This window comes from Pleurodeles waltl, chromosome 10 (assembly GCF_031143425.1).
Source record: "Pleurodeles waltl isolate 20211129_DDA chromosome 10, aPleWal1.hap1.20221129, whole genome shotgun sequence".
NCBI lineage: Eukaryota > Metazoa > Chordata > Amphibia > Caudata > Salamandridae > Pleurodeles > Pleurodeles waltl.
This window is the reverse complement of record NC_090449.1, coordinates 619078254-619096278: the sequence shown is the minus strand read 5'-3', so window position 1 is coordinate 619096278 and position 18025 is coordinate 619078254.

Sequence of the window (18025 nt, the reverse complement as noted above, 5' to 3'; positions counted from 1 at the left end):
GTAAGAGAATTAGTAAAAAATCTTCAAAAATCAAACGGAACTCACAAAGGGGCCCTCTCGAACAAGTAAATCAGTACAGATACCTTGGTGTACTTTTTGATGAACGTGGCTCCTTTCTTTCCCAGAAACAGGAGTTATATAGAAAAGGCCAAGTGCTATTATTTGCTTTCCAAACTCTAAACAAATTCCTAACCGGCCCTAGCTATCGGCCCCTGCTTAAAGTCATCACAACCAAACTAATTCCAACTCTAGGATATGGAAGCGGAGCTCTGTGTGGGCAAGACGCTACTATCCTAAATAAAATCATTGGAAAAGTCTTTAGGTCCTGATTTCAGCTACCAGGATACTGGGATTAGCAAAAATTAGGCTGGCGTTTGGCTATGTAAACCAAAGCATAGGCAGAAAAGCCAGTTACATCAAAGCCTGGAAACAGCTACAGCTGGCAAAGGAAAATCCACTCTGTCGTTGCCTTTGGAAAGAGATCAGCGCAAACACCGCAGCCACTGGGTGCCGGTACTTAGACCAGGCACTAATCGACCTAGGGCAGTGGTCTTCAAACTTTTGAATGCCGCGCCCCCCCAGTTGAAAAATAAAAATAATTGGCCCGCCCCCTCAGAATTGTTCTCAATTATTTTAGAAAGATGGCAATGTTTAAATAGGTTTAAGCCTATTTAAACATTGCAGTTAAGTACTGTTACCTTTTTAAACCTGCAATAACATGCTTCTGCTTAAAACAAAGGCATGTTATCTGTATAATATTTCTTTTGACCAGAGTTTGGCGCCCCCCCTGGGATCACTTGAGGCCCCCCAAGGGGGGCCCGCCCCCCAGTTTGAAGACCTCTGACCTAGGGGCAGTGGAGTTATGGGACTCAAATATCTCTTACATTTCTTTTTTTTTAAATTGAAATCGGATTGCAAAAAAGGATCATTAATCATGGACAAGGATTTACTAGCTACTAGATCACACTCGTGGATGATCATTAATGATTATAAACTTTTAAAGCTTCAGCCGTACCTGGAGGCAGGGTGGACCAAGACGGATAAAGATCTTTTTATTAAATATAGATTTGGGATTATTCCGGACAATGCCCACCTAGTCCCATGGGAACGCTCTCTAAAAATCCCACACTGTAGGCTATGTGGAAACGGACAGGAAGATATAATTCATTTAGTTTGTATCTGTAACGTTTTAAGAACCGAACGCAAACTTCTATTGAAGTCATTATTTAATCAGAGGGGAATACGGTCTTGCCGGCAAGCAGTGATTGCCTGCCTCAAACCCCAGGACATTGTTTTAAACGCTATATTTTCGAAGTTTCTACGCTTGGTATCACGAAAACTTCTAACGGCGAAGGACAATTAATTTAAGAAATCTTTGCACAGGAGTGTGGGAATCCCCTTTTTTAGATAACAATAAGTTTTTGGTGTGCTTTTTATCATCTAAATTGTAGAATGTTAAACTGATATTTGTATTGTATATTTATTACTTTTTTTACAGAATAATGTGATGTATCGATGTATTGATTTTTATTAATTACGCATCAAGAATAAACTTGTAACCTGTCTACATGTAAAAAGTTACTAGTAGTAACTTGAAACATATATAATTTGGCTACACCCCAATATAGGGGGTGGAGACATGCAAGTCTGGACTTTGCAGTAAGTGTACACATGGAAATGGTAAAAAGCCAAAAGTAGTAAATTTCCCACAAAGTTTAGGAGTAAATTTACACATGTAAATGTACTCATATGTAAATTTACCTTTGTGAATAGGCCCCTACAGTTCTAAAACTAGTACTACCCTAGAGGTGACAAAAAAGGAGTAAGTGTACTCTGGTCCAAACATGCAGTAAGTCTAGCACTTCTAAAGGACACTCAAAGGTACTGCAACACACTACCATAGAGAACAATGAATGCAGTGACTTAGTATAACACCCCATAAAAAGAAATGCTAAAGTAATTACATTTTTTCTAATTTTACATTATGTCTATGTATAAATGAAAGGAATTACACCAAATTTGGCAGAAAGTTAACTCTTGTTCCAGAAAGATCACTTTTTGTAATTTGGTGTAGATCTATTCGGTAGTTTAGGAGTTATTAAAGCAAAAATAAATTTGTATATCTTAGGACGTGCATCTGCCTGATCCTCCATGGATCTGGGTGGATTTGCGAATCTATGCACCAACTGCAATGCCATGATTGCCTGGATACAACCTGAGAGGAAAGTTGTGGCTGCCTTTTGTTCACTGGGACTCGGTTCCCAACAGGTAAAATAAAATTAAGAAGTGATAGAAGTGATCAGTGTTGAGATACCCTGACCCCATGCGTCTAATGGTGGGGTCTGTGAGGGATCCCTCATTGGTATCAAATTGTTCAAAAACATTTTTTAAGCACACAATGATCCATGGATCCACCTGGAACCTCCCTGATCCCCAATTGAAAAACACAAACACATACTCCAGACACACACACCTTTTCAGACACTCACTCAAACAACCACTCACATACCCATTTACTCACACTCCCATCCACCCATTCATACACCCACTCACAGACCCACAAAAACCCTAACACACCCACTCACAGACCCGCACAGCACACAGCCACTCACAATCTCACACAACCACTCACACACCCACACATATACCCATACAGCCACTCACACCCCCTCTCACAGACCAACAAAACCACTCACACACTCACACAGCAAATCACACACCCACATACACACTGACGTACACACTCACACATCCACTTACACACCTACACAACCACTCACACAGCCACTCACACATCCAATAAAGCCACTCACACACCCACTCACAGGCCCACAAAACCACTCACACACCCACACAGCCACTCACACACCCACTCAGCTAGTCACACACACAATGACACTCCCCCACATACTCACACACCAACTTACAGACCAACATAACCACTCACACAGCCACTCATAGCCCCCCTCACACACCCAGGTTACAGGGATGTTATAGTTTGAAAATAGCATTTCAAACCATAGAAATTCACTAAAAAAACAAAGACTACAGGGATATTATAGTTTGGAACTAGAATTAGAAATTCACTAAAGAAAAGGTTATAGGGCCCTTATAGTTAGGTTCAGAATTTACACACAGAAAACCAAAGAAATTCAGCTATTGTAGTTATAGTTAATTCAAGCAACTATAACTCATGGCTTAAGGTAACTATAACTAGCGCCCTCATCATGCACTGCTACTTACAACACATTTTACATCACTCATGACCTTTCATATGACATCATTGGTAGTATCACTGTAACATTTCTATTGAAATTATTGATGAGAAAACTGTGCATGTTGAGGGTGATAGTTTCCTTAGGGCACAAGTATTGTTGCATGAATGAGCTATAACAGCTGAATTTCTATGGTTTTGTGCATGTAAATTCTGAGCTATAACATGGTTGGAGTCGGGTGCACTCCCAAGGTATGCCAGAAAACACAGTTACTCTTAGTACAAAAGTTGGAGGTATGAAGTTGGCTCAGGAGACAGTCTCTAGTCCAAGCGCCATACAGTTCAGGAACCAACACTTTGCGAGAGGGTTCAAAGCCTGGACAAGCAAGGAGATAACAACAGGCCTGCACATATTACTAAGGGTTAGTGTGCAGTAGCCTGGGGACAAGTACTTATCCTGGGCTAACGCTTGCACTGAAGTTCGGAGGGAGCAGGCCGATCATTGCAAGAAGTTCAAGAAGAGGTGAAATTGTAGATCATTGAGGGAGACATTGGAGGCGGTGTAGAAGTCAGGACCTTGGAGTCATCAGAAGAGACTAGGAAGACCAGCGCACTGCAAGGTTTCCGGATGGCTTGGGTGATGGGTGTAGGGACGAGGTTGTGCAGGACTGAAGCAATGAATGTCCGAGTGACTCAGGAGATGAGTGCAGGGACGAAGCTTGAGCTGAACAGGAACGAAGGAAGGAAGATCCGGGCAACTCAAGACGTGAGTGCAGAGAAATTGCTTGAGCAGGACTTGAAAGGAGCAGGTGTGGGTGCGGATACAGGTATGAGACCAAGTCCCGAGGCAAGGTTAGAGTGGCTATTTATACTGTGTGTTCTAGAAGGGCACATGTCTCATGTGGAGGCTTTCAAAGGAACCTGGGGAAAATCATGTGTTATATACAAATGAACATGGCTTCACAGGCAGCAGGTGCAAACAGTAACTGACAACAACAAGTACAATTGGACCCAAGTGCATGATGGTACAACCCAGTGGTTCACAGTGGAAACATGACTATACTAAAATGGCACTTGATATCTGCTGGTGCTAACTCACTGATCTTGCATAGCAATGGAACTTAAGGGCCAATAGTTCAGGCCATAAGGGAGGGTAAGCAATGGAGTACTCATGACAGAAGGGCGCCACAGGGGGAGGAATGACATGAGGCCAGCGAGTAATACCCACCACAAATAGGCACAAGATTGAGTCTTGATGGAGCATGCCTAATTAGGAATATTGGAGAAATAATTAAAATTGAATTGAGTAAATGGTAGGAAGCAACTTCTCTCCAGATCTATCTAGACATGGTTAGTATTTCCACTTGTGAGGATCCTGATCCCATGATGTTGGACGAATGGGCACAAAACCTCACAGCCTGCTCCAAGACAATGGTGCATATTTTAATTAAGTATGCTTGGTCTGACCATGAGACAATACTTAAGGAACTTGAACAGATCAATGTGTGGCTGAATGAGCATAAATACCAGGATCAGATTGCCAAATTCAATATTAAAATGGAAAAGCATCTGCAATAACTAGAAGATGAAATCAAAATGCGCAAGCAATGGAAACTTGTGTTAGACTTGTGTAGCTATGAAACTTGGCTTATGTTCACTTTCGCAAAATGTTGATGTACATCATACAGACACATCTGAAACAGGTGAAGCTAGCAAGTCGGAGGGTGAGAATAAAGGCATAACTTTTTAGGAACAATTCCGCCTCCTTAGAAGGGGATGGGTAATAAATCAAGAACCCCTCCGAGGAAAAGGAACAAGAGGAGGAGGCTAAAGGAAAAGTAGGAAACACTAGACTGACTTTCATGGGAACAAACAGGAAGGATCTACAGACGAGTTAATGAACATGGTGAAAAGTACAGTAATAAACTTGTCTGATACACATTTTTCTGATACTGAATTGAATATTCTATATTATGGTCTTACATTTTGCCCTAGTGAGAAGTTCAATTTTGTTAAGATTCGGATTGACATCTTTACACTAATCAGACATTTAAAACTGAAGAAAGCTTTCAAATTAGTAAGACATTTAAAACTTAAGAACGCTTTCAAATTAGGTTAAAACTTGAAGCAAAGTAATGAAATAATTAACAGTGAAAGTGGAATGAACCATGAGTTAAGGATAGGTTGTGTTGATTTTTTGACCACTCTATAGGCCATATGCAAGAAGGAATGCTGTATTTCTTAATAGTGCAAATCACTGTTTTAGATTTCAGGCCATTGGAAAATACAAACTGCCATTTTGGTATGTACGAAAAGCTGTTGCGGTGCTGGAAAAGGCAATTTCTATTTAGTAAAAATCACACTTTGGAACTCCCAAACGGGGATTTCGCATTAGCGAATCGCTAGCACTATTTACAAAGGATTTACTAATTGCAAATGTGGATCTGGTGGTAACCAGGTTCAAACTAAAAAAATCAGCCAAAATGCACCTGCCTCATTCAGAATGGCTGCTCTGTATGTCTTGGCAAGGAAGATGAGGATTTTCACTGGTAGACGGAGAAGGAGGTGGAGACAGGAGAGGATATTTAGGGTGAAGGTCACCTTTTTGGACAGACTGAGGAGGAGATATATGAGAAGTACAGGCTCAGTAGTTAGGTAATTTTGCAATTAATTGCTGAGTTACAACCTCAGCTACAGACCCCAAAAGTCAGAAGCAATGCAATCCCACCACATGTGCAGGGATAGTGTTGTCCACACCTTTTAGCTTTAGGCAGTTACCAGAGAGTAATAGCAGCGTGCAGAATGCACAAAGTGCATTTTCTAGGTAATGTCACAGGTGTCTGGATATCATGGTTAGCAAGGTAAACAAACACATATCTTTACCAAATATGCCACGATATTTGCACAGACCAAAGTAATGTTTTACAGCAGTGGTCCTCAACCTTTTGAGTTCCTTGGGCCCCCATTCAACCTTTTCAGTTCTGTGGACCCCCACTTTATCATTACTAGAACCTGTGGACCCCCACTAAATTATTTTTGGAATCTGGGGACCCCCCATTGAGTTATTACTGGAAGCCAGGAACCCCGGCTTGGACATTGTTGATGATTTGAACCGCAAAACAATGCACACAAAAAACAGAAACAGGCATTCATCAAACAAGAACACAAATGATAACACAATTAATTTGCAAACAAATATGGATTTAAAAAAATAAAAAAATCTAAATAGTATTGAAGCCATACATCATCCACATTATATTCTTTATGATGCACCTACACTACTCCCATGAATCAATCTGAGAATACTAATTACATTTTTAGCCTCCAATTTCAAATTCCTTGACGTTTACATTACATTTTCAAATTTTCAGTTGTGCATTTAGCCACTTTATTTATATACACTTTATTAATCTGTTACTCTTATTTAATTTTCTAAACAGTCACAGACCACAGGTTGGGAACTACCGTTTTACAGGGTAGCACAAATTCCCAATCTAATTGGCTGTGGTGATGGCATATGTATTTCCATATGCACCCTGTGCAAATTAATTCATGTATAAAAATATGAAAAGCACCCATTCGCACAATATACAGGTAGTGTGGGATGCATAATAACTGACCTTTTTTGCTGATTCCCATGAAGCACCCATGACGCCTTCATGTTCTGCAATAGTGGAGTATGTAACCAACAGTCTCAGGGTGAATTAGGCAATGGCTTATTACTTGGTGAGAGAATTGCTGACTGAATACATACAGTGGTCAGAACTGTCTATGTAATGTGACCTAATAGTTTATCCTTCTCATGCTCTTTAACCCCTTCGCTGCCAGGCCTTTTCCCCCTTCTGTGCCAGGCCTTTTTTTGCCTATTTGGAATAGTTCTCGCTTAGGCCCTCATAACCTTTTGTCCACATAAGCTACCCACACCAAATTTGCGTCCTTTTTTCCAACATCCTAGGGATTCTAGAGGTACCCGGACATTGTGGGTTCCCCTGAAGAAGGCCAAGAAATTAGCCAAAATACAGTGAACATTTCATATTATTTTTTTTTTAATGGGAAAAAAGGGCTGCAGAAGAAGGCTTATGGTTTTTTCCCTGAAAATGGCATCAACAAAGGGTTTGCTTTGCTAAAATCACCAGCTTCCCAGTTTCAGGAACAGGCAGACTTGAATCAGAAAACCCAACTTTTCAACACAATTTTGGCATTTTACTGGGACATACCCCATTTTTACGATTTTTTGTGCTTTCAGCCTCCTTCCAGTCAGTGACAGAAATGGGTGTGAAACCAATGCTGGATCCCAGAAACCTAAACATTTCTGAAAAGTAGACACAATTCTGAATTCAGCAATGGGTAATTTGTGTAGATCCTACAAGGGTTTCCTGCAGACAATAACAATTGAGTTGAAAAAACAGCCATTTTTCTCTACGTTTTACGCTGTAACTTTTTCCTGCAATTTCAGATTTTTTAAAGCAATATACTGTTACGTCCGCTGGACTCTTCTGGTTGCGGGGATATATAGGGCTTGTAGCTTCATCAAGAACCCTAGGTACCCAGAGCCAATAAATGAGCTGCAACTTTCAGTGGGTTTTCATTCTATACCGGGTATACAGCAATTCATTTGCTGAAATATAGAGTCAAAAATAGGTATCAAGAAAACCTTTGTATTTCATAATGGGCACAAGATAAGGTGTTGAGGAGCAGTGGTTATTTGCACATCTCTGAATTCTGGGGTGCCCATACTAGCATGTGAATTACAGGGCATTTCTCAAATAGACGTCGTTTTTACACACTGTCTTATATTTGGAAGGAAAAAATGTAAAGAAAAACAAGGGGCAATAGCACTTGTTTTGCTATTCTATGTTTGCCCAAGTCTCCCGATAAAAATGGTACCTCACTTGTGTGGATAGGCCTTGTGTCCGCAACAGGAACTGCCCCAAAACACAACGTGGACACATCACATTATTCCACAGAAAACAGAGCCTACCTGTGGATTTTGGCCTCTAGCTCAGCCGGCACCTAGGGAAACCTTCCAAACCTGTGCTTTTTTTAAAACTAGAGACCTAGGGGAATCCAAGATGGGGTGACTTGTGGGGCTCTCACCAGGTTCTGTTACCCAGAATCCTTTGCAAATCTCAAAATGTGGCTAAAAAAACACTTTTTCCTCACATTTCGGTGACAGAGAGTTCTGGAATCTGAGAGGAGCCACAAATGTCCTTCCACCCAGCATTCCCTCAAGCCTCCCGATAAAAACGGTACCTCACTTGTGTGGGTAGGCATAGTGCCCGTGACAGGAAATGCTCCAAAAACACAAGGTGGACACATCACATTTTTGTACAGAAAACAGAGGTGTTTTTTGCAAAGTGCCTACCTGTGGATTTTGGCCTCTAGCTCAGCCGGCACCTAGTGAAACCTACCAAACTTGTACATTTTTGAAAAGTAGAACCTAGGGGAATCAAAGACGGGGTGACTTGTGAGGCTCTCACCAGGTTCTGTTACCCAGAATCCTTTGTAAATCTCAAATTTGGCTAAAAAAACACTTTTTCCTCACATTTCAGTGACAGAGACTTCTGGAATCTGCGAGGAGCCACAAATTTCCTTCCACCCAGCGTTCCCCTAAGTCTCCCGATACAAATGGTACCTCACTTGTGTGGGTAGGCATAGTGCCCGCGACAGGAAATGCTCCAAAACACATAGTGGACACATCACATTTTTCTACAGAAAACAGAGGTGTTTTTTGCAAAGTGCCTACCTGTGGATTTTGGCCTCTAGCTCAGCCGGCACCTACGGAAACCTACCAAACCTGTGCATTTTTTTAAAGTAGAGACCAGGGGAATCCAAGACGGGGTGACTTGTGGGGTTCTCACCAGGTTGTGTTACCCAGAATCCTTTGCAAACCTCAAAATATGGCTAAAAAAACACTTTTTCCTCACATTTCGGTGACAGAGAGTTCTGGAATCTGAGAGGAGCCACAAATTTCCTCCCACCCAGCGTTCTCCCAAGTCTCCCGATAAAAATGGTACCTCACTTGTGTGGGTATGCATAGTGCCCGCGACAGGAAATGCGCCAAAACACAACATGGACACATCACATTTTTCTACAGAAAACAGTGGTGTTTTTTGCAAAGTGCCTACCTGTGAATTTTGGCCTCTAGCTCAGCCGGCACCTAGGGAAACCTACCAAACCTGTGCATTTTTTTAAAGTAGAGACCAGGGGAATCCAAGACGGGGTGACTTGTGGGGCTCTCACCAGGTTGTGTTACCCAGAATCCTTTGCAAACCTCAAAATATGGCTAAAAAAACACTTTTTCCTCACATTTCGGTGACAGAGAGTTCTGGAATCTGAGAGGAGCCACAAATTTCCTTCCACCCAGCGTTGTCCCAAGTCTCCCGATAAAAATGGTACCTCACTTGTGTGGGTTTGCATAGTGCCCGCGACAGGAAATGCTCCAAAACACAACGTGGACACATCACATTTTTCTACAGAAAACAGTGGTGTTTTTTGCAAAGTGCCTACCTGCGGATTTTGGCCTCTACCTCAGCCGGCACCTAGTGAAAACTACCAAACCTGTGCATTTTTGATCACTAGAGACCTAGAGATATCCAGGACGGGGCGACTTGTGGGGCTCTCACAAGGTTCTGTTACCCAGAATCCTTTGCAACCCTCAAAATGTGGCTAAAAAAACACTTTTTCCTCACATTTCGGTGACAGAGAGTTCTGGAATCTGAGAGGAGCCACAAATTTCCTTTCACCCAGCGTTCCCCCAAGTCTCCCGATAAAAATCGTACCTCACTTGTGTGGGTAGGCATAGTGCCCGCGACAGGAAATGCTCCAAAACAAAATGTGGTCGCATCAAATTTTTCTACAGAAAACAGAGGTGTTTTTTGGAAAGTGCCTACCTGTGGATTTTGGCCTCTAGCTCAGCCGGCACCTAAGGAAATCTACCAAACTTGTACATTTTTGAAAAGTAGAACCTAGGGGAATCCAAGACGGGGTGACGTGTGAGGCTCTCACCAGGTTCTGTTAACCAGAATCCTTTGCAAATCTCAAAATTTGGCTAAAAAAACACTTTTTCCTCACATTTCGGTGACAGAGAGTTCTGGAATCTGAGAGGAGCCACAAATTTCTTTCCACCCAGCGTTCTCCCAAGTCTCCCGATAAAAATGGTACCTCACTTTTGTGGGTATGCATAGTGCCCGCGACAGGAAATGCGTCAAAACACAACGTGGACACATCACATTTTTCTACAGAAAACAGTGGTGTTTTTTGCAAAGTGCCTACCTGTGAATTTTGGCCTCTAGCTCAGCCGGCACCTAGGGAAACCTACCAAACCTGTGCATTTTTTTAAAGTAGAGACCAGGGGAATCCAAGACGGGGTGACTTGTGGGGCTCTCACCAGGTTGTGTTACCCAGAATCCTTTGCAAACCTCAAAATATGGCTAAAAAAACACTTTTTCCTCACATTTCGGTGACAGAGAGTTCTGGAATCTGAGAGGAGCCACAAATTTCCTTCCACCCAGCGTTCTCCCAAGTCTCCCGATAAAAATGGTACCTCACTTGTGTGGGTATGCATAGTGCCCGCGACAGGAAATGCTCCAAAACACAACGTGGACACATCACATTTTTCTACAGAAAACAGTGGTGTTTTTTGCAAAGTGCCTACCTGCGGATTTTGGCCTCTACCTCAGCCGGCACCTAGGGAAAACTACCAAACCTGTGCATTTTTGATCACTAGAGACCTAGAGATATCCAGGACGGGGCGACTTGTGGGGCTCTCACAAGGTTCTGTTACCCAGAATCCTTTGCAACCCTCAAAATGTTGCTAAAAAAACACTTTTTCCTCACATTTCGGTGACAGAGAGTTCTGGAATCTGAGAGGAGCCACAAATTTCCTTTCACCCAGCGTTCCCCCAAGTCTCCCGATAAAAATCGTACCTCACTTGTGTGGGTAGGCATAGTGCCCGCGACAGGAAATGCTCCAAAACACAATGTGGTCGCATCAAATTTTTCTACAGAAAACAGAGGTGTTTTTTGGAAAGTGCCTACCTGTGGATTTTGGCCTCTAGCTCAGCCGGCACCTAAGGAAATCTACCAAACTTGTACATTTTTGAAAAGTAGAACCTAGGGGAATCCAAGACGGGGTGACGTGTGAGGCTCTCACCAGGTTCTGTTAACCAGAATCCTTTGCAAATCTCAAAATTTGGCTAAAAAAACACTTTTTCCTCACATTTCGGTGACAGAGAGTTCTGGAATCTGAGAGGAGCCACAAATTTCTTTCCACCCAGCGTTCTCCCAAGTCTCCCGATAAAAATGGTACCTCACTTGTGTGGGTATGCATAGTGCCCGGGACAGGAAATGCTCCAAAACACAACGTGGACACATCACATTTTTCTACAGAAAATAGAGGTGTTTTTTGCAAAGTGCCTACCTGTGGATTTTGGCCTCTAGCTCAGCCGGCACCTAGGGAAACCTACCATACCTGTGCATTTTTTAAAAGTAGAGACCTAGAGAAATCCAGGACGTGGTGACTTGTGGGGCTCTCACCAGGTTCTGTTACCCAGAATCCTTTGCAACCCTCTAAATTAGGCTAAAAAAACACTTTTTCCTCACATTTCGGTGACAGAGAGTTCTGGAATCTGAGAGGAGCCACAAATTTCCTACCACCCAGCCTTCCCCCAAGTCTCCCGATAAAAATGGAACCTCACTTGTGTGGGTAGGCATAGTGCCTGCGACAGGAAATGCTCCAAAACACAATGTGGACACATCACATTTTTCTACAGAAAACAGAGGTGTTTTTTGCAAAGTGCCTACCTGTGGATTTTGGCCTCTAGCTCAGCCGGCACCTAAGGAAATCTACCAAACCTGCACATTTTTGAAAAGTAGAACCTAGGGGAATCCAAGATGGGGCGACTTGTTGGGCTCTCACCAGGTTCTGTTACCCAGAATCCTTTGCAAACCTCAAAATTTGGCTAAAAAACACTTTTTCCTCACATTTCGGTGACAGAGAGTTCTGGAATCTGAGAGGAGCCACAAATTTCCTTCCACCCAGCATTCCCCAAGTTTCTCAATAAAAATTGTACCTCACTTGTATGGGTAGGCATAGTGACCGCGACAGGAAATGCTCCAAAACACAACATGGACACATCACATTTTTCTACAGAAAACAAAGGTGTTTTTTGCAAAGTGCCTACCTGTGGATTTTGGCCTCTAGCTCAGCCGGCACCTATTGAAACCTACCATACCTGTGCATTTTTTATCACTAGAGACCCAGAGAAATCCAGGACGGGGTGACTTGTGGGGCTCTCACAAGGTTCTGTTACCCAGAATCCTTTGCAACCCTCTAAATTTGGCTAAAAAAACACTTTTTCCTCACATTTCGGTGACAGAGAGTTCTGGAATCTGAGAGGAGCCACAAATTTCCTACCACCCAGCCTTCCCCCAAGTCTCCCGATAAAAATGGAACCTCACTTGTGTGGGTAGGCATAGTGCCTGCGACAGGAAATGCTCCAAAACACAATATGGACACATCACATTTTTCTACAGAAAACAGAGGTGTTTTTTGCAAAGTGCCTACCTGTGGATTTTGGCCTCTAGCTCAGCCGGCACCTAGGGAAACCTACCAAACCTGTACATTTTTGAAAAGTAGAGACCTAGGGGAATCCAAGATGGGGTGACTTGTGGGGCTCTCACCAGGTTCTGTTACCCAGAATCCTTCGCAAACCTCAAAATGTGGCTAAAAAAACACTTTTTCCTCACATTTCGGTGACAGAGAGTTTTGGAATCTGAGAGGAGCCACAGATTTCCTTCCACCCAGCATTCCCCCAAGTCTCTCGATAAAAATTGTACCTCACTTGTATGGGTAGGCATAGTGCCCGCGACAGGAAATGCTCCAAAACACACAGTGGACACATCACATTTTTCTACAGAAAACAGAGGTGTTTTTTGCAAAGTGCCTACCTGTGGATTTTGGCCTCTAGCTCAGCCAGCACCTAGGGAAACCTACCAAACCTGTGCATTTTTTTAAAGTAGAGACCAGGGGAATCCAAGACGGGGTGACTTGTGGGGCTCTCACCAGGTTGTGTTACCCAAAATCCTTTGCAATCCTCAAAATGTAGTTAAAAAAACACTTTTTCCTCACATTTCTGTGACAGAATGTTCTGGAATCTGAGAGGAGCCACAAATTTCATTCCACCCAGCATTCCCCCAAGTCTCTCGATAAAAATGATACCTCACTTGTGTGGGTGGGCCAGGTGCCTGCAACAGAATAAGGCCAACAACTTGTAGAGATAGAGGGGATAGCACAGCGAGTTGATAAGGACATATTCTTCTTTTATACATCTTTAGGCTGACTCTGCTTTGGGGTCCCACACAAGTGAAGTGTCATTTTACTTGTGAGACTGAGGGGAATGCTGGGAGTAGGAATTTTGTGGTGGAGCGGTGATCCTACGAAGAAAAGTCAGGAAAATATTATTTTTCAAGCAAATTTTGAGGTTTGCAGAGGAGTCTGGGTAGGAAACTTTTGGGGGATCCACGCAAGCCACACCTCCCTGGTCTCCTTGTGGTGTCTAGTTTTAAAAAATGTCTGGGTTTGGTAGGTTCCCTAGATGAAGGCCGCACCCACGACCAAAAAGAAGTAGTTTTGCAATTTATTATTTTGATGTGTCCACGTACGTCCGTGATGTGCCAAATACAAAAATTGTGAAAAGAAATGCACTTAGGTTATGTGAAAAAGTCCCCTCACCCACCAACCAAGTTGGTGGCATGCTTCTTCATCGGGGTCCCACCTGAGACACCTAGCGTGTCACAAGTGTGGTGCGACACCTGATTACAGCGGAGCAGGTTTTGTCATTTGTACCACACATACTGGTTGGATTTGGCACAAGGGTGAGTGATGGTTCAGTAGATCAAATTTTATGAACAAGAGATTTCACAAAAGTGAAATGCACTGTTAATAACTGAAAGGCCAAAAACTGAACCAATGACTCACAGCTCGTGAGCTGTAATGCCACGTCAAGGCACCAACTGTTTTACAGTCCATTCACACACCTTTCATACATGACATGCACAAGGCCATTCACGCCGCCAGCCACGGGCCCAGCACATTACAACACTTGCATCGCCAGACAGCGCCACTCAAGGGCCCATCACTTACATACACCCACATACCTGATACAGCAGTCACACTAGCTGATGGGAGTGTGTGGACTGACGTTTGGCTGGCACCGCCAGCCAAACGCCACCCCACGCACACCGCCAGCCAAGCACCACCCCACGCACACTGCCAGCCAAGCGCCACCCCAAGCACACTGCCAGCCAAGCACCACCCCACACACACTGCCAGCCAAGCGCCACCCCAAGCACACCGCCAGCCAAGCGCCACCCCACGCACACTGCCAGCCAAGTGCCACCCCAAGCACACCGCCAGCCAAGTGCCACCCCACACACACTCCCAGCCAAGTGCCACCCCACACGCACCGCCAGCCAAGCGCCACCCCACGCACACCGCATCACTTTTTTTTCCGTTTATAAACAGCAAAGAACCCACTAACTAATTATAAAATAATTTCAAAACTACAATTACTAAAGCTCTAACTAAATACATGACAGTAATGCCAACCGCGAAACTGAACATACGAAAATATTAAATAGGCAGTTTACACTCACGGTATTTCCTCAAACTTTTTCTTGGTGTGGTAATTTCTGAAACAGCCGGGCACACACAGCCCAGGCTTTGAAGGGCAATCGGGGCAGTACATCTGGCTCTTCCTCCAGATACCTCTTCGGGCACATACTCTACATTTCTTAGTGGGTAAGTCTTTCTTGGGAGTGGGAGGAATGTGATCTGGAAAGTGGCGATCTTTCAATCTAGCCACTTCCTCCACCACTGCTACTCTTGGAACTCTCGCCTGTTCCACCACAATAAGGCTCTCTATCACTCTTGAAATTTAACAAATGTCATCCTTGACTCAGGTGAACAATCCTTGAACACAATAAAGGCATTAAAAGTTGCCAGATTGTAGGGCCAACTTTTTATACACACGTAAGACTTACGCAGAGCAGTGTAAGGTTCCAACCTCTGATCTACTCTATCAACACCACCCATGTGACTATTGTAGTCCAAAATGCACGCAGGTTTGCGCTCTTCGGCAACCTGGCCCCAAACAGTCACAGGGGAAGTACTCTCATCATGGATGGTAGATAGCATGTACACATCCCTCCTGTCTGAAAATTTCAGAGCTAGCAGCTCATTATTCTGCAAGGCACTGCACTGTCCCCTCTCAAGCTTTTTACAGACAAGCTCCCTTGGATAGCCTTTCCGGTTAGAACGGATTGTGTCACAAGCAACAGTGTTCACTTTAAACAACTCCTTGAACAACAGCACTCCAGTGTAGAAATTATCTACGTACAAATGGTGACCTTTGTTAAACAGTCGTCTACCAAGTTCCCACACAACTCCAAAAGTGGACGGACATCCAGGAAGGTCAATACTGGAATCCCTACCAGTGTAGACCCGGAAATTATACACGTATCCTGTACTGCTTTCTGACACCATATACAATTTAATCCCATACCGTGCCCTCTTACTAGGAATGTACTGCTTAAAAACAAAACACCCCTTGAAAAGGACCAAAAGACTCGTCCACACTTATCTCTTTGCCTGAAACATAGATCTCTGAAAACTGATCTACAAAATGATCAAGGACAGGCCTAATCTTCAAAAAAGACGGTCACAATCAGGGTGATCTCGTGGCAAGGCTAAAGCATTGTCTAGAAAATGCAGCATACGAAGAAGAAGCAAAAAGCGATTACGAGTCATAGTTGCGGGAAATATAGCCGTTGCCATCAAGGGACTAGTAGACCAATAAGAAGCCAGTGATGGCTTCCATATCAACCCCATCAAAAAAGTCAAACCTAAAAACTTTTTCATCTCTTCAAGATATGTGGGACCCCACTGAGTAGCTCTAGACTGAGGCCTAAGTCTGGCAGCGTTGTCCCTCAAGTATTGCTCCGCATACACATTAGTCTGCTCCACAATCTCTTCCAAAAATACATTGTCCATAAAGAAGTGAAAGAAATTGACAGGCAAAACGTTTTCCGTATTGACTCTACACCCTGGGAGACCAGTAAATGCAGGTAACTGTGGCTGCTCCATGTTTGGGGCAATCCAGGTGTCAGGTCTTCTAATGGGAAACCCTTCAGCCCCAGGCTGCTGCACTCTTGGCACATCAATGTCCTCCTCTAAAACAGGCCCTTCATCTGCACTAAGAGTGGCTTCCTCATCAGAAGAATCCTCCCGGACAGAAAACTCACTGCCAGAATCTCTCACTTCCTCCTCTGCCTCAGATGCAGAGTCAGTCTCGTAATCATGGTCTGAAGATGACTCAAAAAGCATGCCAACAACCTGCTGAACGGTCACTCTGTGGCTAGCCATGATCCTCACTAACAACAAATGGATTGCCAACAACCACCAGCACTAAAATAAGTAATAAACAAAGTGTAGCTTTATCACAAAGAGTTATGTACTAAAAAACTATACCACTCACTTGCCTGAAAAGGCTACACACCAGCAACTACTCTGCACAGATCAGCAATCACCAATGATATCCCACTAAAAAGAAAAAATAAAAAAGCAAATTAGACATATGACAACACAAATATCATTGTGCCCAAATCTAAGGACAATTTCACACACAGTACTACATTTAGTACACCACCTACAAACATGTCATTCATGCATGTCAACAATACTCCTTTGGAGTAAATTGCTTTCACTTACCTAAAACATGCAACTATGCAAACTGCAGGACAACTACTGCCAAAACAGCAAGGATCCACAGCAAAGGAAGCAAAAGCTTTGAACCAGAATAAAAAGAAGAAATAAACTGTTATAATCACAAATACAAATACTTCGCCAGTTGACAAACACCCCGCCACCAAGAACTTAGAAATTGTCCCTGGTGCCTAAGTGGCATCTGCCACCCTTGGGGGCAGATGGGCCTAAAAAAAATAGACTGATCTGCCCCCAAGGGGGCAGAAATGGCCAACAGCACTGTACCCTGTTTGGGGGGGGGGGGCGACCCTTGCCAAAGGGGGCAAATGGGGGTGCCCCCAGCACATAAAAACTAAGGGGAGCAAAAAAAAAAAAAATCCCCTCATGTCGTGGTGGCTTCTGCCCTCTTGGGGGCAGATAGGCCTAAAAAAAATAGCCCGATCTGCCCCCCCAAGGGGAACAGAAATGGTCATCAGTAATGTGCCCCCCTTTGGGGAGCGACGCTTGCAAAAGGGGCCGCCCCCCACCCACACAAAACACACACACAAGATCCCTGGTGCCTGAGTGGATTCTGCCCTCCTTGGGGGCAGATGGGCCTAAAAAAATAGGTAAATCTGCCCCCAAGGGGGGCAGAAATGGCCAACAGCTCTGTACCCCCTTTAGGGGGCGACCCTTGCCAAAGGGGGCACCCCCAGCACAAAACAAAAAAAAGGGGAACAAAAAAATAAAATCCCTGGCGTATTGGTGGTTTCTGCCCTCCTTGGGGGCCTAAATGGCCAATACTAATTTTTCCCCCTTTGGGGGGGGACCCTTGCCCAAGGGGTGACCCCAAACACACAAAACACACACACACCACACAATTCCTGGCACGTAGTGGGTTTTGACCCCCCCCCGGGGGCGAGATCGGCCAAAAAACATGGCCAATCTAGCCCCAGGGGGGGCTGAAACATATAAAATAAATGTTGCCCCCGGGGCAGCGACCCTTACCTAAGGAGTCGCTGGCCAAAAACATAAGGTAAACATAATCCCTGGTGGTCTAGTGTTTT